Source organism: Anser cygnoides, chromosome 2 (genome assembly GCF_040182565.1).
Source record: "Anser cygnoides isolate HZ-2024a breed goose chromosome 2, Taihu_goose_T2T_genome, whole genome shotgun sequence".
NCBI lineage: Eukaryota > Metazoa > Chordata > Aves > Anseriformes > Anatidae > Anser > Anser cygnoides.
In genome coordinates this window covers 154,656,411-154,682,888 of record NC_089874.1, presented here as the reverse complement: position 1 = coordinate 154,682,888, position 26,478 = coordinate 154,656,411, and the positions used below count along the sequence as shown (strand labels likewise).

Below are 26,478 nucleotides of genomic sequence, written 5' to 3'. Positions count from 1 at the left end.
GAACTTAGGCTGAAAAGTATTCCCTTGTACAGAAGAGAAACATAATTGCCTTAGCTACAGAAAATACTAAATACTTTGCTGAACAGTGAAGAAGAAGGTATGGTCATGGGTCACTGACATTGTTAGCTTGATGACTCAACAACACAAATGCTGCTTTTTTGGTCCTTCCTTCGGGGAGAGCAGGATGGTCCATGATGTTTTTGTCTGCCTTTGTTTTTCCCAGAGATAACAGTGGTAAGAAAGAGAGGCACATTTATAAGGTTGATTGGACATGATTTATTGCCACCACAATGTAATGACCCAACATATGAACAAGCCTGAAACCCAAGCTCTGTAGGACTGTCTCTGTTCATTTACTGAGCTTAGTGCATGTCAAAAAGGGAAAAGTAACAGAGAGATTAGAAAATAAATAAATAAATAAGTTGTTTTTGCTCAAAAGGTTTATTTCAGTAATCATCCTGGGACTTACATAGAAATATTTTAAATGTCACTATCAGATTTTTATTGTTGTTATTGTTTGCATTTTATTGGCCTTTTACTGGTTTGTACCGCTGTTGAAAAAGTACTCAGAAAGGAACACAAGGTGTGTGTTAGGTATGATTTTACTCTCTGATGCCTGACACATAGGCAAGGACCTTCACACTTCTTGTCTTCAGATGCTGAGGTGCAGCTTTGTTATTTCTCCCCTTGCTAACACTGCCCCTGAAGTGCAGAAAGCTCCTGACTGAGAAGCCAAGTATAAATATCCCATGTGCAAAGAAGATGAGCCTCTGGTGCCAGGCAAGTGCATTTCCCACAATGACAAAAGCCCATTTTGCTGTGCTCCATAGTGGGATTCATGTCACCAAGCTGTTTTGGGCCCTTGATGCTCTAAGATATATGAGACATGGACAGGGCTGGCAGCTATTACACCAAATGCATAGGAGGCCAATACTTCTCTGGGAACATGGTAGAAAGCCACATAGGATACTGTAGGGCTTCTAGGACAGAAGCAGAAACTAATATTTAAGCACCTGAGTTGCCTACGTCTGAACTAGTCTCCCTGAACTCCTTCCTTTTACTCATGGTTCATGCACTTACAAATGCCCTTTAGTGCAACTAAAGGTACAGAGGGCACTAGCACCTCAGATTTTAGCAGTGGGAGTGATAATACTCAAGATCTTTGGTTTCTGCTGGTCTACCACTTGTTTGGGGACTTTTAAGTTTCTTTTTCTTCCTAGTAAACACTCACCTCACAGGAGACTGTCAAAATTGTGAGTTGTGTCCCAAATAGTTTAGCTTTATTTCTTAAGTTTTCAGTACAGTTTAGCTGTTATTTTTGCCCCTCCAGAGGTAAGCAGCACTATCTTCTCCCATGTGGAAGTGCCATGAGGATATTTTTCTATCTCACTACTTGAAGAGAAATTATATACCTCACTCTCATTATCTCAGTCATTGTGGTTTCTTTGCTCTTTGACTTTGCTTTTAACATGCAAACTTTCCATATCTCTAATCTTTTAATTCTTCATTATCTTCTGGTTCTGGCTGCTTGTGATTAACATCAAAAGTAGAAAAGATGACAGAGAATAGCTAAGTGCGTATAAGAGAAATCTCATAGCAAAGTGCTGGTTCCAGTTTCTTTGGTAATGAATAAAGTAAGAAAACAATGGTTGGTTTATTTATATATATATATTTTAATTTCTGGCATATTTAACCCGTAAAACTACAGATGTTTTGTAAAGAAAACAGAAGAATAATCCATAGACTACCAGAAACAGCCCATTTCACACACTTGACATACGCTTGCCTCATATATTTTTTGTGTGGTTTGTTACATTTCCTGAAACGTACCTACACTTCCTTAAAATCAACATCATTCAGGTTGCAAGTAGCATGGATTAACAATACCTATAGAAGATGGACTGTAGAAAACACCTATTGGTGTCAGCAAAGTTACATACTGTGAATGAAATCATTGTGGTTTATGCTAGTAGGAAAAGGAGATTAGATCTATAAAAGGCCTCAGAAAGAAACTTTGTGCTGGTATGCAGAAGGCCCAAGAGAGAGATGTTTCCATAGTAACCACAATGTTTTATCTGTTTTTAAGCCAGTCCTCCCCTGTCTCACGAGCCTGTCATATCCACCTGCATATGCCCAGATACTAGAATACACTACCCCAGGATCTACAGATCATAGATATGGCAATCAGATGAATTGGCGTTATTCTCATCTTCTTCACGACAAATTTACAAGCCAGCCATGGCCTTGTAGTCTGGTAGTCACCAAACCTGACCCTTGGAGGATGCATACAACAGAAGAAATGGACATCAGCAAAAAAGTAAGAACATATCAAGGTAGCCACAGAAGTTGGATGAACCACTGGAATGACCAAAGGCTTCTCCCTTCATTGACAGGACATCTGAAATTCACCCCATCTCAGCCTGAAAAACAACAAGAACAACAACAAAACACCTACAAATAAAATAAAACCACCAGCACGATGGTAAACTTTTAAAATAAGGTTTCAGATTGTGGATTCAAGAGAGGCAGGATTTGGTTCTTTGGAATATTGTTAATTTATGTACTTGCTTTAAAAAGCACATAGCTTGTAAAGGTGTTAATTCAATATAACACATTCTGTCTCATGAGACTTATTTAAGTGAAAATGTCATGCTGGTTACATTTAAAGTAAGTGTAAATTATAACTTCTTTTTTTTTTTTTTTTTAATTATTTTGTTACATGATTGTGAGTTTATCTCAACTACAGGCCACTGGAAAATATGTTGTTCTATTTCTTTATTTGTAAGTGTCAAGATCCATTAGGACCTATGAGTATACACAGACCTAACTTCTTATTAGTCCAGAAAGATCTGTGCAGGCAAGGTAACACTACCCATTAATGCTTTGAATTTCAAATGTCACTAAGCAAAGTAACTTTTTTTTTTTTTTTTCCCTGAATAGTTTATGTCAGGGAACTGACAAAAACAGATCAAACTCAGGGCAGCCAACAAAGAATATCACCTTTCAGGAATAGTCACCTTTCATTCCGTATATAGTTAATTGAGAGAAGCTGGCAATTCAGCCATCCTAAAATGTAAGCCTGAGTGCACCTATCTTAAGCTGAAAATGCGTCAAAAGATTCTTTTTTTTTCTTTGCTTGCTGTGGGTGGCATGGACTTTGTGGTAACTCATTGGAAAGAAAGGACTTTGGATCATGCAAATTAGTCATGCATTCTGTTTTGCTATAATTTTATCTCCTATATCAAGGATGCACAAAAAAAAACCAACCTGAAAATGTTTGCTATCTGCACATCGTGGTCAGTGGAAAAGAAAGATGAACTCACATGAAATGTTCTTTTTGTGCAAGCAAATTTATATTTGGTATTGCAAACCAGCTGGAAGAGGAGAAAGATATCCACTTCCCTTTTTATTTCCTTGCTTTAATTAGACTCATCAAAGAAAGGATAATGATTTTTTTAATGACAAAGAGAAAATGTTATAACTGTGAGTTCTGGAAGAAACTTTGTGAAAGAAGAGTGGAGGAAAACAAACAATAAACCAAACCAAACCACAACAAAAACCAACAAAAACAAACAAACAAACAAACAAACAAAAAAACCACCACACTTTTCCTCCTCAGGAGATCAAGAAATGTCGTACCTTTATTTCTTGCACGTCTGATCAAAGTCCCATTTTACTGCAATGGAAAGGGCAGGCAAGGCCTTTTTCTGTACAAAATACGTATAAAAGTCTCCACAGTATCTGTATACGAGTGATTCAACTCTTCACCACTCTACAGTTGTACATTACTTCACCAAGTTCTGGTCCTGGTGGTCCTGAATGAACCTGTGTAGGAGAATAACTTTGGAACACATAAAAGGGTGAGACCACCAGTGACCCTGAGATCCATCCATAAAGCTACAAGTGACCAAGCAATAAGCAATTTTCAAGAAGTCCATATGAACTCTTCCCCATTTCTGCCTAACATAAAATACAGTTTATTTCTTCACCTTCTCATCAAACCTGACACAAAGGCTACTACTACACTATGCCCCAGGGAAAGAGCAGGATAATCACCACTATCCCAGGTCTCTGCAGTTGCATTATAGCTCTAAATGAAGAGAATCTTAGAAAGCAGATTGTGCCCTGAGCACAGGGGAAGCAAAACCAACCAACCAGCTAAATAAATAAAAACCACAGTCCTTGTCATTCAGGTTAGAGGAAAGTTTTCTCCAACCTCAAGCTGCGAGGTCAGTTTAACCATGAACATGTGAGTAACTCACTACTAACAGGGTACTGAAAAACTTCTGGCTGTCACTGATGCACCAAAATACTCTGCCCAGGGGTCCTTTTCCAGCTGTAGCTAATCTCTGATATTTCAGAAGAAAACCAATTTTCTCTTTTTCCCAAAAGCAAAGTTAGACGTCAAGCAAGTAAATAATATTTCTTCCCATTGCCTGCAGGCAACAGTAGACCCCAGGAAATATGCAGTGAACTAATTAAATACTGTTGTGAGCAGAGCATAACAAACTCACCGTGATCTATCTCCTTTCATCCCTTTTTTTGGGGAGCCAAACAATCTATACATCATATCCTGATATCATATAGTTTAATCTCAAGCTCCTATCTTATCCTTTTTTTATCCTAAAATCTCCTCTTGAAAAAGTTGCACTCCAAATTTCCATGATTTTATCAATTCTAATGAAATAATTCAAGTTCCTCATCTCCATGACTATCTAGAATCTCCTTTCAGAACTTCCCTTGCTGTTAGAATCCTTTTTCTAATTTTTGGTTTAGGAAACTTTATTTCCAGTTCACAGTTCTTTGGCTTTGTACTATTTCCTTTTATTAACCTTTCAAATCTAAGAAGCTTCCTCTCTGTCCTCATTTTTTTCCATGTTACCTACACCCACCTCTTTTAATATGTTTTAAAATAAATTATTTATTTCTGTAACTATTTCCTGTTTACTACTGTAAACTGTCTCTGTAAACTGTCCCCGTAAACTATCCCTGTTTATTTTTATCATAGGTAAACACAGCTTTAGAGATGACAGACAAGTTTTAGGCATATTTAGCCTATATATTCTGGCTCAATGTGAGGGGGCACTTCTTTACTGTGAGGGTGACAGAGCACTGGAACAGGTTGCCCAGACAGGTTGTGGAGTCTCCTTATCTGAAGATATCCAAAACCCACCTGGATGCCATCCTGAGCAATGTGCTCTAGGTGATCCTGCTTGGCAAGGGAGGTTGGACTAGATGATTTTCAGAGGTCCCTTCCAACCTTGGCCATTCTGTGATTCTGTTATTCTATAGTTTAATTTAACCATGGGGGAGGTGTGAGACACATGAGACCTGGATAAATGAGAGCTGATGGGTTCTTGTAGATCTAAACTTCATGATATTATGGACTGTGCTATCTGTGAACTCCTAGAAAAAGAATGATTTCAACAAGATTTGTCTGAAGATTTTCTACTAGGAAAAAAGAAATATTGATGAATTCTAACAGTAAATTATAGTGACATCCCACAGGACAATGTGGCCGTGCCAGGTGTCTGCCAGTCTTCAGACTCCCTCTCACTTGTCCCCTCTGGATTATGATGTAAGAGCTGAATCTGCTGACATTTATCACTTTAAGTTACTTTTGCCATTAATCTACTTCTGCTTTTGTTAATCTCTGAAAAACAAAAGGGAATTAGCTACAGCTGTTGTATTTGCTCATGTGATTTTTTTGCAATTGCAGCTTCTGAACAGTTGCCACAGTATAAGTAAGTTTCCAAACTAACATTTTCACCATTTTGAGACAGCTTAGCCCAAAAGAATGTTTGGGAACAGGCACTTTGACACCTTGTTGCAACTCATGCAACAGGTTTCAAAGATAACTGCTATCAGCTAAACAGATAAATAATTACAATTTAATATTAATTAGGCTGGAGGGAAGTTTGCCATTCCAAATGCAAATTATCCATTTCAACAGGAACATCTGGAGAGGGAGTGTCAAGTCTCCTATTAACACATCAGAAAACAGAAGTTTATTTGCCAGACTAATCCATCACTGAAATCTGAAAATGTTGCACATTATAGCATATCCGGTGAGCCTGTGCTAGGCAAGGTAACGTATTCAGGAGCACACACACTGTCTGTTGACTTCAACAGGGACTGAAGAGGAGTTCTCCATGAGGAGGTTTTCACTAGGTGTTCTGAAATTTTCTTCCTTCTGTGTGCCTGTGCATTTCCCACACAGATTTTAATGGATAGTTTCTAGTGGCATCAAGCAAACTTTTAAATAAAATTGCTTGAGTATTTGCATTCAGACCACTACCCGCCACGTTCACAAGGGCAGTGAGGATGGTGCGTGGTGGTGGGGAGGGCATTTTCAGGCAAAATGCTCAATGCACTGTTTGCCCTTGCACTGCCCAGGAGACAATGAAGCTAAGGTTCTAAAAGCTTCCCATTCACACTCTAATTTCCCCCTCCTTATAATGAACCTGGTGCAGATGGCAGCAACAGGACATACCTTTGCTGCACAAGAAGCTAGCCTGACCTATCTTTTCTTGAGAAATTTAAAGTTTCTCCTAAAGAAACCTATTGTGATAGCAACTGTTTCCCATAGTTGTTTCACACGTTTTTACATTTTTTTCCCTTCTCCCACAGGCTATTATTCTGCTCCATCTGTGCAGAATAGAAAGTGCTGCTATACCCATTAGTGAAGAAAAGGCCATGGAGTGGGTAGCACCTCCCTCCAGAAGTCTGAAGGCTAGCAGCAAAAAAGCCAGTTTTCCATTGTTTCTGAAAATGCCTCAAATGCCACAGGCCCTCCAGGTTGCCATTCACTTTGTAGAAAGGAGAATGAGCAACTGAAATAAAAGAAACAGGGGAGGGTTCTCCAACACAGACTGCAGGGGAACATTCTGTGCATCAAAATTAGTCGGGATAAAAGTGACTGTCCACTTGCAGTGAAGCACCAGTTGCTTCAGTTGGGCTGCATTTCCACAGCATCCTTTGCAAATTCATTGCAAATTACCGAGCAGAACTATTATCCATGCAAGAGTTAAGTGCATCAGAAAATATTATCTGTGATTTGCAATACTTTCTATCTAGGGAAAGCTTTTTTTGATGCAAAAATCCGAATGTTGCAGGTGGTAACTGGGGGCTGCTTCCTGTTGTCAAGAAATATATTTCTATTACGAAAACTCACAGTGAAATTTTTTATATGAAATCAGATGAAGAAAGAAACATGGCATTTGATGGTAGGCTAAAAGCTGTTACTCAAAATAGTTCAATGGGTTTGCCTGAGTAAAAACAAGACCCCACATTTACACCCTCACTTTATCATATGCTTTCTGTGTGCTTCATTGGGAGGAGTTTTTTTTGGCCTACTTAGTCATCTATCTTACTTAAACTGCTCCTTGGCGTTATGGTGGATCTCTGCCCAGCAGCTACTCTAAAAGACAACAAATCGACCAGCAGTTTGTTATTTCTGTGCATTAACACAGGTCAGAGCAGTAGGGAATGCTTGATACGGGATGCAGTGGAGGAGCAATCAGCGGTAAATGTGTGACACAAGACAGACTACTATTAGTGGTGAGGGAGAGGAGAGAGGCAAAGAAAAGACTTTGATCACGGTGGTCCGGAGCCATAATTTATGGTGCCACATGCTAGATAATCTTTTGGCAACTTTGTCCCATCCGAATGTAGGCAATTTTATTAAATGACAGAGACACAAAGTCTTTTGTGGTTAGTTAGATACCCTGACATCAACAGCTCCAATCCCCAATTGTGTGGAGTTAAGTTAATAACCACTTTCCATCAGTGCTCTGTTGAGTGTAGCGGCAGTGATTTCAGCCCAAGAGCCGATGCTGAGCCTATCCCATTCAGGCTTCCTGACTGGTGTGGTCTTTGGAGAACAACTGGCTTTATGGACATCATGAAATTGTAGGTTGTCAGTCCATTTCACAGCTGGCATGTCTGTGACTGATGTTGTTTGGTCCAATGCAACAGCTGTTCTGAGGGGTAATATTCAGAGTGCCCAGAATAAGTTGTTGAATAAATCAAGGCAGGTATCTCTGCAGCCCTGACTGAAAGACTACTGAAAGTGAAAGAGTCTCTCTCCTCAGTCCAGTAGTACTTTGGATTGGGTACTTCAGTCATAAACAGATCCTCAAAACCACCTTTATAAACAAAATAATAATAATAATAAAATACAAACTTGAAGACTTCCTCTCATATAGAAAAGGGAGAAGCCATTTGTGAGATCTGTTACTGTTAATCTCCTTCTAAACAAGTCCAGAGGATGTATTTTGTCATTGGGATTCAAGTGGAATTTAGATTATCACATAAAATTTTAGTAGCAGCAGCTGCAGATGATGCAGCTTTGGATGCCCACCTCTGCCCTCTTTGTGAGCCCCACATGGCCACGGGTAGGAGATAGGCTCCAAGGGGCTCTGGCCTTGGCCTTTCTTTGTGGCTAATGCTTAGTGGCTGTGTGCTTTGGCAGAACCACAGGCAGTCATAGCTGCGGTGATCAGAGACCCCTAAGCCCGTCACAGCACAGGTGGCTGGCTTCACCCATCGGCTGCCAAGATGGCAGGGCTGTGCACACAGCTGGGGAAAGCAGCCCATGGGGAGCCTTGGGGAAAGTGAGCTGTGAGACTGTGTATGGATATGGAGGAAGAGGGGATGTGGAGCAGTGCATGGGTTCCCAATAGTGATATAAATTTTACTGACCTTTACTCCTCTTTGTGTATGAGCTTAGAGCAGGGATGGACATGTGTCCTGGTTTGCACTGGGATAGAGCTAATTTTCAATATAGACACTGATACGGTGCTGTGTTCTGGAATTAGGATGAAAATGCTGATAACACACTGATGTTTTAGTTTTTGCAGAGCAGTGCTCACCCAGAGCCAAGGACTTTCCAGTTTTCATGCTGTCCTGCCAGTGAGGGACTGGGGTTGCAAAGGGAGCTGGGAGGGGACAGGACCAGGACAGCTGGCACAGACTGGCCAAAGGGATGTCCCACGCCATGTGGTGTTGTGCTCAGCAATAAAAATGGGGGGAGTTGGCTGGAGGGATGCCATTGCTTGGTGACCATGCTTGGCTGGGCATTGATTGGCTGGTGGTGAGGAATTGCACTGTACATCAATTGTTGTTTTGGTTTGGTTTGGTTTGGGTTGAGTTTCTTTTACTTTTTTTTTTTTTCATTTTTCCTTTATTTCTTTTTTCTTTTTTTTTTTATTATTTTTATTTATTATTTTATTTATGTAATTTTTTTTATTTTTCTCTCTCTTTCTTTCTTTCTTTCTTTCTTTCTTTCTTTCTTTCTTTCTTTCTTTCTTTCTTTCTTTCTTTCTTTCTTTCTTTCTTTCTTATTAAATTGTCTTTACCTCAACCCACATGTTCTTGCACTTTTTTTTTTTTTGTATTTCCTCCCCCATCCCATTTGGCGAAGAATGGCTGCGTGGTTCTTAGCTGCCTGATGCATTAAACTACATGTATTCAGATCATTTTAGGAACGTAGCAGAAAGTATCTTCAGCTTTTTATAAAAAATAATAATATGGAAAAAAGACTCTGTGACAGAGAAAAGCACTTAATATCACTGTCTTCTAATGTGTTACTTTGCTATTGTTCTTGGGAGAGAAACACTGAAGTCCAACCTGTTCAGCTATTTCCAGAGAAAGATCTACTTTCTGAAGTTTGGAGATAAAAGAAATGAAATGCAAAATATCTTGTGACTGTATAGGCCTGAAAAATATTTGTATGCTGTTTGTGTTACATTTTGCAACAAATACTGTCCTTCTCTCCGCCTCCTATTCCCCACCAGCTTGTTACTATTACCTGAACCACAACCACAAAATCCTCATAGGAATAAATTTCTCCCTCAGAGAAGGATGTGAGGCTAAATTCCTTTATGCTTCTAAAGAACTTCAAAATCGCCAAATTTAAAGTTCTAGTAAAGAACAACATTGTCTTCTCCTTAGAGCAAAGTAAAAATTGGGGTTATCTACAGCTGAGGATAAATCCCATGAGTCTGAAACGCAGAAGAAATAGCAGCACAGAGGAAAGAATACATAAAGGATACTCAGGTCTGCGAAGTCATCATTCAGCTCCTACAGCTCCTTGTTTTATATCAAGTGGAACAAATCTGCACGATGAAGTTTATTCTGGGTCAGCATCGTTCTGCTTTGTGCATATATGTTCCACATTGCTTACATTTTACATTTAGATTTGCAATAGTTTCTTGTTAAAAAGTAAGACCACTTCTATAGGACTGCTTGGAAACCAGTTCTGCAGCCTGTGCAAAATCTATTTGCAGTTGCGCCATAAATTGAGGCTTTGGGCTCTTTGCTTTTAAAACGAGACCTTAGATCTCACTCATATATGTTCTGCATCCTCTGCAGCTATTTATTTTCACGTTTTAGCATTTTCACTCACATCAGAGAAATGGCCTAATTACACCAGAAGCATATTCCATTATATCTGAACATATTAAATATAACTGGGAAAACCTTACATGCCATAAAATGATTCTGGAGCTTCCAGAAGAGTTCAGGCTGTATAGTGGAAGAATGTTGTACTTTTTCCACTGGTTTCATGTGATGGGTATGAGCCCTGTTCCAATGGAGGCTCAGATCAGCTAAATGGTAGTGCGTGACCTGCCTGTCCTCCATCTCCACATTGCTGTTCTAGCAGTGCCAGTCAGTTAAAATTTATTTTTTGTGATGTCATATTCAGAGAAGGAAAAAAAAAAAAAAATATCTTCCTTATGGGAGTTCTTATGAGGAGTTCGGGAAAACCTTGATTCTATTAAGTCTCTGTGGTTTAGACTCAAGTTCCCCTTACTGTATAATTGATGTAATTTTGTTTTAAGACTCTATTGTTAACTTTATGATTCACTTTTAGAGTCTGGGCTGTAATAGCAAATTTAATGATATATGTATTATAAATGCTTTAAACAAAGACAGAAAAGAACAAATTATCTTTCCTAAACCATCTCTTATTAAACTGTAAGATCTCTATTTCTCATTTACACTAATGCACTTTTATACTCCACCAGTTGTGGCAATGAGATATGAGTTGTGTATGAATTACATTTATACCATTTTTAGAAGAAATAAATATGAGTGATCAAGTTTTCTTTTCTCCTTGAACTTTGAGGTAGAGACATTCATGCTGTGATTGGTCAAGTTTTCCTTTTTTAGAGAGGAATAAACATAGACAGGCCTTATTACTTATTTGCTTTTTAATCTTAAAAACTCGTCAGCTCACCCAATTATTAAAATACAATACTGTGATATACCCACCATTATCACTAATTGACAAAATGTCAAACAGTCAGTCTGCATAAAAGAAGTGACTACTGTATGTTTTCAATGACTAAAGAACCGTACTGAAAAGCAGCTATATTTCCCTTCTGTCTGGGCAGATAAAAATGAGGCTATTTTTTTCCAGCTTGGACTTCCAAATATGCTCATGCCCATAAGTGAGCAGATATGTAAGAATGAATCAGCACTGTGAAAAATCTCAGGCAGGGTTACTCCTTGTTAGAAAAGTGGGAGAGGGTGGATAATAACTTGATGTAAATATTGCCTCTTCCTTTCCGTGGCTCTTTTGCAACTTCAGAAATTCTTGTTGTGGTGCAGGGTTACAACTGTGTGAAATAGTAATCTGGCCTCTTTACCCTGTGTATTTCTTGCTTTCATGAAGGAAGGTGGACTGTTTGGAGAGAGTGCTTGTCACCTTGACGAAAAACAACAAAAGTACTCTAAGTCTGACAAGCCCTTGCAATGGTTCATGATATTAATTTTATACCTAAGATGAAATGCTTGACTTGCTGCTGGTGGTGTCTGTCCATCTCGGTGGACTATAGAGAAAAACTACACAGCCAATTTAGACTCAACACTCAAAATATAAGTTTAAAAGTAAGGCCAGATGAATTCCCACCACCACCAATAATCAGCTCGTCTTCCTAGCTACACATGGTCTACTGCCAAGGTATTGCACTGATACTTCTGAAGAAGTCAAAGATATGAAGAGAAAGATACTCTAATAGAGGATCTTGTTCAGTGTAGGTGAGGAAGGAAGAGTGAAGATGCAGACCACTGCAAGAGGAAATGGAGAGGAGAGGCTCAAGCTTGACTGAGCACTGGCAGATCTCCCACTAAAGGCAGAATCAGATATGGAGAGGTGTCCTAAAAAATATATAATAATAATAAAATATATTTTAAAAAGGATTTGCTAACATTTCTATGATTATTTGGAATACTTTTAAGGATAAGATGACTGCAGTTAAGAAATTTCCCAAGTACCTCTGTGTGTCTTAATTTTTCCTGAGGTTTCGCCCTAAAATGTTCAACTGAAAATGCCACTGGCATTTTGAAGGAGCACATACAAGAGACTGTGGTGAAGGGTTAGGAGCTCATGATCAGGCAGAGTGACTGTGAACACTGATATTTCAGGGAAAGCTGCCAGGAAGTCAGCTGAAGCTTAGACATGTCCTTTATAGGCTTGCAGCTAGTCATAGTGATAACTTTCTTTCTAGACCAACTTGAAAGCATCTGGGAGTCAGGGAGCTGATTCTGTTCACAGTAATGTTCTGGGCACAGAGTGGTGCTTCACAGGACTGTGACACACATTGAGACATTGATTGGAGCATGACCAAACACACTGGGAATAGGAAAAAAATAATTGAATATTTTAATCAGGTGATTAAATATTTCTGTCTTTTTTTGGACACTTTTACTGAGGGAACTCTCTCCTGGTGCAGCAGTAGTAGTGCTGAGGTTTGCAGGGAAAGTCTGTCCAGATGCCTCTGTGCTTACAGATGGACTGTCTCAATCACTGAACTTAAGAATTTACTTTTTCCCCTTAGCTGGGTACAGTGTTAATGTAATAACTTCCAGCTTCCACTGATGAAACCATTTTTGGTGTTTTGGGAATGTGGCTGGTTCATCACCTATTAAATGGCATTAAAAGGATTCATTCTAGACCCAATAATTTGTTGTTTTGTACTGTTATCATTTCAATTAACACATTTTAATGCTTTTGTAAGGAAGCATTGTTTTACTCACGAACATCATAATTATGGAGTAAAGTAGTTGAACAAATGCCCACCATTTTGTGTGATTGAGCCTTACTTTTAATACTATTTTCCTACCCAATAAGTCCTCACTTTATAACATCTCTCTTCAGATGACTGAAGAAGAAGAAAAGGAACATTATTACATCTGTCTGTACAGGGGGATTAGAGTTTTCTTTTTTTTTTTTTAATGAAAAAAGCATTAAGTCTTTATCTATTCACAGTTCCCATTCTTAAGTACTGTCCAACTTATTTTCTTTAACTCTTTTTTTTTTTATTTTCAGCAAAACTGTGCGTGTAGTCAAATAAGACTAATTATTTTCAACAATTCCAAAAAGAAAAATCATTATTGATTATATAAAATGCAATCATGTTGTCCTGAATGTAAACCCGTTTTCTCAGAGAAATTTGTTCACAATCAGATTTTATGTCCTGTTGGTGTAGTTAATATTTTTAAAACGTTTCATAAAGTAAGATTTGCATACATCAGTGATTAGAATATCACCATATTTTTTAACAGTATGTTAATTTCCAGTGAAGATAAGTACTTGGGCATCTTTGTAAAACATGTCAAAACAAAAGACAAAGAATTTTATGTAGAATATAGTGAGTTCTGGCTGGTAGGTGGTATTATGAAACAGGAGAGAATTAACTTTATTAAACATATATTAAAAAAAAAAAAAAAAAAAAAAAAAAAGAAAAAAAAAAGAAAGACTTAGGAAGACCCAAACAACAAAACTTAAATATTTTCCAATCTCCATTCCATTCCCCTTTTAGTTTTTTTTACCTCAGACATGGGAGTCACTTACTGCCATTCCACTCTTGGACAAATGGAAGGTCATTTGCATTGATGTCAATTCAGAAAAGCATTTGAATATGCAAATTAAAACTGGAATTGTGTGAAAAAGGATGTTCATGTCTCTTTCATATTCAAACAATAACATCTAAACATTAATCAACTCTCTGTGCTTTTATTACCAAAACCAATTACATGATACTGAATTAAGTAGCCCTGAAAAGAAATTTAGATATGTTTCAATAAATGCATTCTGTAACAGTAATATGTTAGAATTATTGAAAACCATTGTATGCTAGTTGTCACACAGGATTATATCCAATTTACTAGAAGTTTCACTGTTCTTACAATAGAAAATGCGTATGGGAGTAATGCCATGTGAGCTGGCATGTTGAACGGTCCTTTTAAGAGCTGCTACTGAAAATGCATGAGTTTTAATAAGACTTTTTTTTTTTTTTTTTTTTTTAACTTAACAGGTCAGGAAGTGGGTGGATAGCTCTACTGTGACATTTTCAATTTATAAGAAAAACTATGTAAACAGTTTATTATGTCTGGTCATTTAGTTTGAGAGCTGACAAAAAGTGCATCTTGGTTAAATTTCTAAAAAAAAAAAAAAAAAAAAAAAAATAACCCACCACCACCAAAACAAAACCAAATTGATACACATGAGACTGCCTAAGAGATTCATGTTGTGTATACCCTCATCTGAGGGCCTGATCCCAAGGCCAATGAAGATAATAGGAGGATTTTTTCATAATTTTCATAGAGAAAGTATTTGCAGATCCACAGAACATCTCTGATAATCAGTTCTCATCCTATTTCTAAGCAAACCCTGTTAATGTAAAAATAACTCCTCAAGGACCCTGCTTATCACTTAGCTGTGTAGTGCTGAAGTTAGACCACGAACGAAAATATTAGGTGTAAATGAATCTCCTGTGAGATGTTATTACTTTCATGTCACAGTAAACAATATGATGTGACACTACTAAAAAGAGAATTAAGCAGAGTATGAAGCTGTAACTAAAAAGTATAATTAAAGAAATAGATATAGTTGGGTAAAGACAAAACTCACTCCAAACTTGACTCATCACCTGTTTTTGGACCAGCTTCTGCACCCACATCCAATAAGTCAGAGTCATAACATAGAGTCAGTCATAACAACCCATACTGGATCAAACCTTGACAACCCTTAATCCAGTATGAACAAGGAACAAGGTAAATAGCTCTGTGTGTGCTGGAACTTATGAGCCCGTATGAAATGTATGTCGCTTGGCTCATTTCCTGGTCCATTTGAAGTTTTCTTGGAAGCTGGAATATTTACAAGGTTTTTCCCCATGCAGAGTCTCTAGGGATTAATGTTGATGCAGCTCTTCTCTCAAGTAAAGCACTTAACAAGGGCCTGCCCTTGGCCTGATGGCCTATTTTCATAAAAGTCACAAGATTTTAATGTCTCTATTAACTTTGTTGAAGTTGGCTAACTAGTTCAGAAGTTATTTGGGGATAACAGGCAGGCATTCATGTATACAGAGACCGAGAATTTCACAGTCTAATTTCTTAGAAAAACAGACTAAAAATGATCCCCAAAGAATTTAAAAATTAATAGAGAAGAGTAATTTTATCATAACTAAAATATTTTTTTTCCTTTTTTTTTCTTATTTCTTTGTTTTCTTTTGTTGTTGTTGTTATTTTAGGATATTTTTGTATCAAACTTTGTCACTAGCCTCCATCAAACTAGTAGCTCATGGTGAGCAACACCATTCTTTGCTGCCTGCCTTAGCTCTAACATCAAAAAACTGCAACCATAGCTTTTGTAGTCTTGCTCCATGCATACACCTGTATGGGTTAGTCTGACTGTCTAATAACTTTTAACCTACCAATTTCACTGTTCCCACCAAATTTCAGTAGGTGAAAGATATCTCAAGAGTAATATCTATACCTAATTCTGACTCATATTACCTGTTATTATCCCGACAACCCTATCCCAATGTGTGACATCAGTTTTCCAAGAGCCAAAGGTACCAAAGAATTCCTGTTGCTTCACTGGTAACCCATGTTGTTCATGGATCAGCTAGAATAGATCCTGCTGGGAGACAAAGGATTTATTTCCCCTATTTTTAAAACCTTTTAGAGCTCCTCACAATCTTTGGGTCTGTGCATTCCCCAGGAACACCCTGTGGCTTGTAAATCCTAGCTTGTAAATCCTAAATGGCTTACCCACTATCCAGAGGAAAGCAGCTAACTAGCAGAATATCCTTCTCTCAGTCATTTTAATTCACAGTGTTTAACTTCTCTGACAGACGTCAGTTAGCAGAAGACATCAAAAAGAAGTATGATGATGAAGGAAAACCCAAATAGCTATTTTATGACAGAACTATCATGCAGATAGTTCCACTTTTCTTTGTTTCAAGCTTGAAAGTGGTGGTTGTTGGTTTCTGAGTCCATGGTTTATTTCTTCTCTCCTCATCTCACTATGTTCTATATCCTTAGCTCACATTGGCTCTTCTAAACTTGACAAATTGCCAGATCATACCAGATTAAACTTTTCATTGATTTCACACTCCAGCAGGAAAGCATTTAGTGACCTTTCTCAATCAGTCTTCCCTGGCTGAAAAATGATTTTATTTATAGCATTTGTTAGTCTCTAGCCATTACAACTACCCAGAGCAAGGCACTTAGTGAAATGCCTTGTGTGGCTAGCACATATTTTCTATATGATTTAGGTAGAAAGAGGGAGGAAAAATGCCCACATAGACCAAGGAGGAATGAACAAAGAAATCACACTTAACCCCAGTTTTCATGTTCCTAATAAACATAGACTTCTAAGGCCACTGGCATACATATGGAAGTGAGTTCTATGTCAATATTTGTCGTAATGAAAAAAAGCTGTAGACCCTAAAGGCTGTTTCAGGGGAAAATAGGATGATGCATTGCTATGTCCACCTAGTTTTGGCCAACCTAAATACTTGCAACAGTTGTGAAGGGTAGAATTTTGTCTTCTATATCCCTATCTTGAGAATGTGCCTCGGATACAAAGCCCCAAAATGGCCTCAATTGGTTTGTTACCATACCTAGGCATGGATGGCAAAGACAGCAGGCACTGTGACAACATCAAATATCCACATTGATAAGTCCTCAGGCTTCTCAAGAGAAAGCAGAAAGACTCGTACCAGTGTGGCTCAGACCTGGACTTATCAAACCAGAAATCCCTCAAGGAAGGTGCCAAGTCTGTAGTGACAGAGTGCTTGAAGTAACCGTTCACCTGGGTTTGGTCTTTCTAGATTAATAAGAAGCTAAATAGCAGTACGTGAGGAATATATGATCCCCACATAAATGGGGAGAAAGTTTTGTAATAGCCAGTCATGGCAGCAAACCACATTTAAAAATATAAAATCAGTGGAGATGTATCAGCACTTACCCTACAGTAAACAACTAAAATGAGTTAGATATGCCCTAAGGATGCTAATTTCTTCCACTGACTACAAAGTGGTTCCTGTGCAACTGTCTCAGATGGACTTGCATTACAAACACTTGAAATCAGGTAAAATGAATCTGACCTCAAGCATCTCATTGCAAGCATCTATAACAATCACAGATGATTTTATCTGTGTTTACAAAAAAACCCTAAAGCACCTTGGGTAGTATCTGGGGTGCACATTAACAGAAGGAACAAAGTTACAAACAGAGGGAAGGCTTGTACTGATAGCCTAGATCAATGCTCTATTATTGTCCTTTGTCAGGACAATAATGTCTCTTTGCAGAAGCAATCTGTCAGCTGAAATGCGACATTGTCACATAAAACTCAGAGGACATAACAAAATAAGGCAAACATCACTACCATTGGGCTGCGTTAGACACGGAGAAAGAATATTCTTGTTTTCAAGCCTGGAAACAAACAAACAAACAAAAAATAACACAGGGAATTTATACTTTGCTTTCCAAAGAAACATATTTCCAAACAAGTTGATGATAGCTAGAAATAGACTCCATATGACAGGTTTTCTTTTATAATAGCACTGTGGTGAGTTGCTTCTTGAAGGGTCTGAAAGTCAAACCATACCTTTATTTCATGTAATGATATTGGTTTTTTTTCTTTGATTTTTCTATGTGATTCTATTTCTTTGATTTTTCTAGGTGTTCAACATAAAATATTTTCTGACACAGAGGATGTCTCTGGTAGTTTCTGTGTGCAAGAAATCAACCTTATGTGGCTGTTTAGCTGTCATCTTACTTAAATTGTTCTGTTCACATGTGCTGGCAATCCGAAACACTGGGAGTGCAAGGGACTCTGTGGCATTGGCCCTCTTCTACAACTTTCCTGATTTCTGCAGAAGGAAAGACGGAATTATTTCACCTCAAAATATCTATTTTAAATGAATTAAATAAGATATATCTGGAATTTGCCTTTAAGTAGAACCATGAGAAAAGAGAAGTGTATAAAACCCTTGGAAAGCAGTATAAAAGGTAAAATAATGGTTATAGATATGGAAATGACATCTTTTGTGTTAATTCATGTAATTAAACATATTATTTATTTGATAAACAGTGTTCAAAAGTACCTCAGAGTGAAGGTATTTCTAAGGCTACACATCTCTGGCATTCAAAAATGACAAGAGAGAATCCCAGGGCTAGACGCTGAAGTGACATGAAGTGACGCAAGACATCAGATATACTTTTTTTTTTTTTTTGTTATTAACCTTTACAACTTTTTATATAGGAAAAGAGTGAACTTTCTATCATTCTCTAATTCTACAAAGTCAAGAGTAGGTATCAGCCTAGAAGAAAAAAACAAATTGGAAGATAATGTGATGGCCATTTTGAGGATGCCTCATCCCTCTTAGTGTTCAAGGCCAGGTTGGATGGGGCTTTGGGCAACCTGGACTTGTGGGAGGTGTCTCTGCCCATGGCAGGGAGTTGGAACTAGGTGATCTTTAAGGACCTAAGTGAAGCATTATTTTACACAGTAATTCTCTCATCTTGATGTTAAATCCTTTCCTCTGATCTGAGCACCTGACTCTACCTGACATTTAAGTGAGATGCACACCCACAACTGAAGGTGGGCTTTGGCTCTTTTAAACCAAGTTTGTCTTTGATTTATAGAGAACAGAGTGCAGAGAAGGCAAAAATTCAAAGGGATGATTTATGGACTACTCTCAACTGTTTTCTGCACTGACAAGTTTTTCTTTGAGTTTCTTTGACTTTCTTTGTAGAACTTACATGAAACAAAGTTTATTTACATAAAAATCCACAGATTCTTATTTTTTTGGAGGTTTTTTTTTTAATCGAAACCATCTTAGTTTTTTCTTTTAAGCAGTTCCAGCAATTTCTGTGTGCAGTTTGTTATGTAAAACAATTTTTTTTAAAAAGTGGTTTACATAGTGGTTTACATTGAGAGATTATCATGGGTATTCTGAAGATTATACTTTAAGTGTAAAGCAAATCTTCTAAATAAACCAGGTAATTTATAAAGTGTCTTGCTGCTAGATTTATGTATAAACTTGAGAGGCAACTCTCAGTTTTGCTTTTTACTTAAAATTCCTGTTTTGTTGATGGAACCTAATTTTGGAATGACATCCAGGTAACAATATAATAATCCATTCTCACCGCAGCAATCTTGCACTAAGCTCACGGGATACAGTGATTTAATAATAGCATGGTTTGAGCACTTACATTATGCATTTATTTTTGAAGTGTGTGGACGTGTTCTCATCTGATTTCCTTGAAGGAGTTCCAACATTTTTTCTTATCGCATAAATATTTATAATAGATGCACTGAAATAGTCTTCAGAAAATACAAAGCCAGATGCTAATAGAAAAATTTTACACAGATGAAGGAAAAAAATGTTGTTTTATTTTAAGTGTAGACGAATAACTTTTAATGTTTTATTCATAAGTGGAATTTCTGAGAACTTCTTGTTTAACCCTCCTCCACTTCACAGATAATGATAAACTGTAAAACCGGGGGCCAACACTGCAAACTGATAAGCACTGCAAGAACAACATTTAGATCTCTGAACCCCATCTGACTTAGTGAGAATAAGTTTCAGAAATTGAAAGAGCTCATTTCTGCCCTCAGATGGATGTTCCAAAAGCCCTTTGAAATCACTGCAGTTGATCAGACTCCAGACATTAATACTGCATGAACTCTCTATGTTCAAATGATATTTTGCGTAACAAGAAATAAATCAAGAGACCAAGCCAGAAGTCTAAGCAAAATGAGTACTTTGATAAAAGGAGTACTTGATGAAGACTATCGTGAGCTGCTAATTACATAATGCTCTTAATATATCTGAGCCTTGGTGCTATGGAGGGGGAGGATAGAAAGAACTATAGTGCATCTGGGTGTTAGTCCCTTGGAAAGGTTATCATTTGGAAACCCTTCTCTCTCCACAAAGAAAAAGCTACTCCACAGCACCCCACTTCTTTCATTTCAGCCTGCCTCAGAGCCAGAAGAGGCAGAGCCTGATTGTATGCACATGAATGCACATTTTACCTTGTTGCTAAGCTATAGAAAAGAAAGGAAAATCGTGCCACTTCCCTCTCCTGTAGTCCAGGATAAAGCGACTTCCTACACCGACTTCTTTATTATAAAGCAAGACCAGCAGTCCAGAGGCCAGCTCTTGCTGTCTGACATCAAACTAGGCTATTACCAGAAGAAAAAGCACAGTGCAGGTGTCAAGGAAGTCACGTTACATTCTGGTAACTGTGAAGGCAGCTGTGGGCATCCCTGTCAGAGCCTATTACTTTCTACCTGGGCTGTCCACCAGTCAGTTGTGTTTTCCACAATTCATTTTTAACAGTTCTACTCTTGCTGCTGTGATTCATGGTCAAATGCTTGTGAGAGTAACTGCAGCTGAGTGCTTTTTTTTTTCTTCTTTTTTTTTTTTTTCTTATATATATATATATGTATTTATTTCACAACTAGGAACACTGCATGAATGAATACATGGATGAAATAAAAATATGGTTTTCATAGACCTAAAAATCATTGGATATTTTCCCTCTCCAAGTCTGCAAGAGCAGAAGCTCTCAGTGAGCCACAAAATTGCCGCACCCTGGTGGCTGGCTCACCTGCATATGTTGTTAGCACATTGGTCCAGTCTGTCTTGTTGCTAGCAATACCATATTTACGCATTTTTTAACTGTGCTGCTCCTTGTGTTCCTTTCAAGATACACTGCTAGAGGGATCTGTGAAACACAGATCTGCTGTATGGAAACTTATTTTTGCGTGTTTTATGTATATGATACATGTGTATGTGATACGTAGCTATAACCTTTTATATGTAATCTTGGTCTTATTTTATTTATATAAAGTATTTATATATATATTATATATATAATGTATTTCTTGAGGGCCACAAAGATGAGCAGAGGGCTGGAGCACCTCTCTTGTGACAAAAGACCGAGAGAGCTGGGGCTGTTCAGCTTAAAGAAGAGAAGGCTCCAGGGTGAACTTATTGCAACTTTTTAGTACTTAAAGGGGGCTTATAAAAAAGATGGAGAGCAACTTTTTGCTCAGTCAGGCAGGAAAAGGAGGAATAGTTTTAAACTAAAAGAGTTGAGATCTAGTTTAGAGGTTAAGAGGAAATTCTCTGATAGTGGTGGTTGTGGCTGTCCCATCCCTGGAAGTGTTCAAAGCCAGGTTGGACAAGGCTCTGGGCAAACTGATCTAGTGGGAGGTGTCCTTGCCTATGGCAGGGAGGCTGGAACCAGATGGGTTTTAAGGTCCCTTCTAACACGAAGCCATTCTATGATTCCCTGATTCTATGATATAATAATACATCCAAGATGAATAAAATTCATATAGTTTATATATAAATATGTGCAACATATATATTTCTATCTCTACGTTATATCTACAGCATATGATCCTCATTCTCTTGGTTGGTTTCACATTTGGTATGGCAGTGCTGAATTCTTGGAGCCAGAACTTCTCCCAGATAGGCACAGTAGCTGACACAACAACCCATGAGCATTCTTGTATGAGGTCAAGTAAGTCATTGAACAATCCAGTTTTATGTCTGAGGAGGCCATTTCCACAAAGGGTATTTTATCCTAAATGGAAATGTCTGCAGAGAACAGAAAACAGCAAATTGCTGAGCAGCAACCCCCATCCAAATCCTGTGTCTCCTTCTTGTTAGCCTGGCCCAGCCTCAGGGTCCCAAAACACCAAATATCCTTAGAATTTAATTTTAGCTTAGTATCTGAATATCAAGGCAGAAGCTGTGTTGATCACAGATTTATAATCAAAGCCAGCTTTGCAGGCTAATTCTCTATTGCAATCTAGCCATACTGGCTTCAAAACGTATCCCTTTCCCATGATCTGGTTGTGTACACTACTGAAAAAATGACAGCAAAATAAAACCATCAAATTAACATCTGTACTCTAAACTTGGCTGTGGGCATGGATTCTTGCTGGATTTGCACTGTCCCCTTGCCCAGCGCCAATGAGTCAGCAGAATTCCTTAAGAGAAATCTTGCCTTTCCTGGTACAGTGAGTCAGCAGAATGTGCTGACCTCCAGTTCAGTGAAAATGAAGGGAAAAAAAAAAATGGTAGGAGGAGAAATGTTTAAAAATAGAGCTTTTTTCCTAGGCAACTCAATTGTGGCTCTGGCACTCTGATTTGTTGCCAATCAACAAACGTGAATCCTCATATTTATAAACCCTTCTGTATACAAAATCCCTTTGCCATCAGATTCATCCCTGGTACACATCGCAAGGGGAGGAAGTGCTGTCATGTTACCTTGTAGCTTCTAAAGGTCAGTGGGTTCCTTTTGAGGCTCAGTGAACTGATGTCTTTTGGGGAAGCTGTGTTTGAATCACTGCCTTCAATTCAGCAGGGACAAGGGCTAAGTGGAGGGAATCCAGAATAGCATGGAGAGCACTACATGGGAAAATAGCTGTACACAGAGTGGTCATTGTTACTGTTCAGCATAATATGACAAGCTTCACCAAAACAGTAGCATTGAAAACTTGTACGTGGGCTGCAGCTTTAGTGCTTTAAAAAGAGTACAAAAAGTCTCTGCTTACGGCATGGAGAAAGCTTTTAAAGATTTTTAAGGATAGTTTTGATGTTCAGTACTGAAGCAAAAGTAGCCTCTGTTACTATGTTGTGAGGAATGCTACCTTTCTGCTTCTTTAGTATCTATATTTTCAGTTATCATCCATGTCTTTAGAGAGATTTAAGGTTGCCCCATCCCATCTTGTATTAGTCTTTCATTTAGTCTGTGCAGAAAGAGATGAATGCTAGACTTTGGCCTGAGTCTGAGGTTTAACTATTTAAAAGGTAATTCTTGGATTTGGGATGATTTTGACGTATCAGATAATTCCTTGTGTTGAGGACCTCACAATATAGGGCCTGCAAAGAATTGGTTTGGTGCAGTCCTGAGAAGGGTTTGGACAATCTTTTTCCAGGAGGAAAACTAGAAGACTCCAAATCTATTAGCAAAAAATACCATTTTGATATGGCTATGCAGCTCAATGACAGATGGCAGTGAGGTGGGCTGGTCTCACCTACTCACAGCTGATTACCTTGGCAAACCTCAGTGGAGCTCCTGATAGTCAACTAAAAATGCCTTCCATAAAATCAATCAATCAATCAATCAATAAATAAATAAAATAAAGGAGATGATCTCTTTGCATTGCTCCGGTTTTTCTCTGTATACTCGTGAGAAAAGCTTCTAAGATGTAGTCCTGAGATTATAAAGCAAACTTAAATTGCATCTTTCCCAGTGGAACTTCCAGTTTATTTCCACTGAACACACACCCATGGCATCCAAACATAGCCACTCAGGTGCTAAATCACTGACAGCTCAGTTTTCAGTGCAGCTTTTTTCATTTGTTTGCTCTTGGCTTTCAATACTGCTGCATTCAATTTCTTTTTCTTTTTCTGTGCAAGCATCACTTATTCCCATCTGTTACCTACCTCCCCTCTCTGCACAGTACCCTTAATATGATAGATGTTTTCCAAACATGTATGAATACCTAGATTTTGTCCTTTAGAGATTCATCAAGCAAAATGCCAAATAATAATAAAATCAGATTTTGGAGAATAAGGAGTCATTTCACCCAATTTAAAGTCCCTGCCTCCCACGTTCAAAGTCTGTCAGTGGTGAGCAGAGACAAAAATCCAGAACTTCTTCTATTGTATAGAAATATCACCAGCATGGAGGTTTCTCTCCTGCAGAATCTCAAAATCCCAAGCCAATCCCAAAGGCAAGAGTTTTGCCAGCACTGTGATAACACCGCCTTTGAAGCTGAAGTCAGCATCAGCATCCACATGATGTAGATAGGAAGGAAAAGTTACTTTTCACGTGCCAAGCTCAGAGAGAGCTTAGAAACACAGTCTGCATTTCCAAAGTGGCACTAAGTCAGGGTGGTAAGGCTCACATTAAGAATAGTTAGGTTCAGAGCAGACGTACAGGGGAGGAGAGGATTTAATCCCTCACTCTAAGGCACAACACCCACTCCAGAGATGTTCATTCATCTCTCCAGTTGGACAGGGGACTCTACATCTGCATACCACTGGCAATGGGGTTCTGGAAGGAGCATGACAATTCGATGACGACGGTGTTACACTTGTGAGCATTTAACCCTCTTATTTCCCCAATCTTCTTATCTCTCATCCTCCCAGACAGGAATTTCAGACAGGCCTCTACATTCCCAACAAATTGGCACCATGTCCCTGGCCTGCCTGGTGCCTTGCAAGTCTCATTACCCGTTGGAAACAGCTTGCTCTCAATTTGCTTCGCTCCAGTGCAAGCAGTGCTGCCAGATGGAAACAGCTTTGAAATTTACCTTTTCAAATCTCAGCTTCATATTTCTCTTTTGATGTTTCTTGTCAGGTTTTCCAGTTGTCCTCGCCTCTCTCGGCTTGCCACGGCTCCGTCTCTCCAGGCTGTGCTTTCCCCGGGCTTACGGATCTCTGAGCATCCTAACTTGCAAAGGCATTTCTGCCACAGGGTGGCTGTCGCTGGAGCACTAATTTGCACTGCTGCCAACAACGATGTGTGTCAGGCTCAGCGGCTGTGTCAGAGCTGGACTGCCACTGGTGAAAAAAAAAGATAGAAATGTTCTGAAAAAGAAACTTTTGAGGCTGCAGGAAGTTACAGTTGTTTGAATACTCATGTGAAGCTGAGGATCATGCAAAGAACATGGAGCAACAGCTGGGAAAGCGCGAGCAGACTCAAAGTCTGCAAACCAAATCATTCAAGTAGGTCTGAAGACTGCATTGTGCCTCCAGGAATAGCCAAACTTAATAGCAAGCCAATCCTGATTCAAATACTTGCTTTGTCACTGTCTTTGGTATTCGTTTGTTAGGGTATTCGTTTGTTAGTCCTCAGAGCAGCACTTCTTTTCGTTACTTCATTATTGAATTGGAACCACACTCACAGGACTCAACTCAGACACCTTAAGAAAGTCCCTACTGCATTGTTTGTGCTACATCAGTGCAAGAAGTAAATGGATGGTGTTTCAACCTGTTTTTAATACATCGGGAAAGGCCCTGATGCCCTCTCACTCATACACAGCTGCTAGATACAGTATAGCATAATATAATCTGTAAGATTATATTATATAATATATAATATTATATATATATGTATATATATATGCATAATATAATCTGTAAGATGATATTATTCCCAAATATATTTATGTAGACATATATAGGTGTGTATATATATATACATATATATGTGTATATATATATTTGTATGTCTGCACTTGTTAGGGGGAATGTTTCCACAGCCTTGCACAGGATTCTTGCTTTCTCTGAACAATCAGCTACCACAGTTCATGTTTAAAAAACACCTCTCCAGGACTGGGAAAAGCAAGCAAGAAGTCTTCAGAATATTCTCTTAACCAAGCCCACCAAATGTGCTGGGACAAGTAAATGAATGCTAATAAATTGTTAACTTTGCTGCTGCAAATCAGTCCTGCGTACTTGAAAAGCTCACCCAGAATAGGCTGCATAGTCTTAACAAATTTGGCAATGTATAAACAGTCCAATTAAAAAAAAAAAAAAAAAAAAGAATCTTAATCAGCTAAAGTGGCTTAACAGGCTTCCAGGAGAGCTCCAAATGAAAAGCTTCTCCAATTTTCTGGTCCCCCACCTGCACACACCTAATATCACCAAGCAGAATGTGAGACCTGCTAAAACATGCTTCCTTGACACTGAACTCACTGAACTCACAAGTGCTAAAAGGATAAACATGAGCAAATTCCCACTTATCAAACTCTAGCTTCCCTCCTTTGTATGGTCCTGATGGCAGATTTTTTCCCTCCTTTATATATGTCATTCTGTGTTACAACCTCCGTAAGAAAGAGTAAATTTGGAAAAGAAATCTGGATTGTCAAAATGAAGGCATGAAGAAAGGAAATTATTATTTCATCCCTACCCCCATCCTCAGACTCTCCTCCCTGTGCTGGGTACAGTCATGGTGTTTGAATTTGGGACTGAACACGTGGGCTGGGGAATGGGAAGATCTTGAATTGCTTTGTATGGTTCCAGTTCTTTACCATTGTTTAGATCCAACTGGCTTTCCACTGAGGCTGCAGCAGTAGTGCCAGCAGAGCTGCCAGACCCCTCCAGTCTCTTTTGTTTGTTTCTATGCCTGCCTCTGAAAGGCTTG

General features: G+C 38.5%; 1 long non-coding RNA gene across 2 annotated transcripts; it reads right to left on the bottom strand.

Moving 5' to 3' along the window:
• Positions 1 to 224: 224 nt before the first annotated feature.
• On the bottom strand, positions 225 to 25,103 carry LOC106046355 (uncharacterized). 2 transcript variants are annotated; one of them, XR_010828816.1, is made up of 3 exons: positions 24,644 to 25,103; positions 3,640 to 3,841; positions 225 to 2,420 (listed from the first exon to the last, which is right to left on the bottom strand). It is a non-coding gene; the product is annotated as an uncharacterized lncRNA (long non-coding RNA). The 2 variants fall into 2 exon arrangements; XR_007158908.2 differs by having other exon boundaries at positions 3,640 to 3,825; positions 24,644 to 25,099.
• Between the last annotated feature and the right edge of the window lie 1,375 nt (positions 25,104 to 26,478).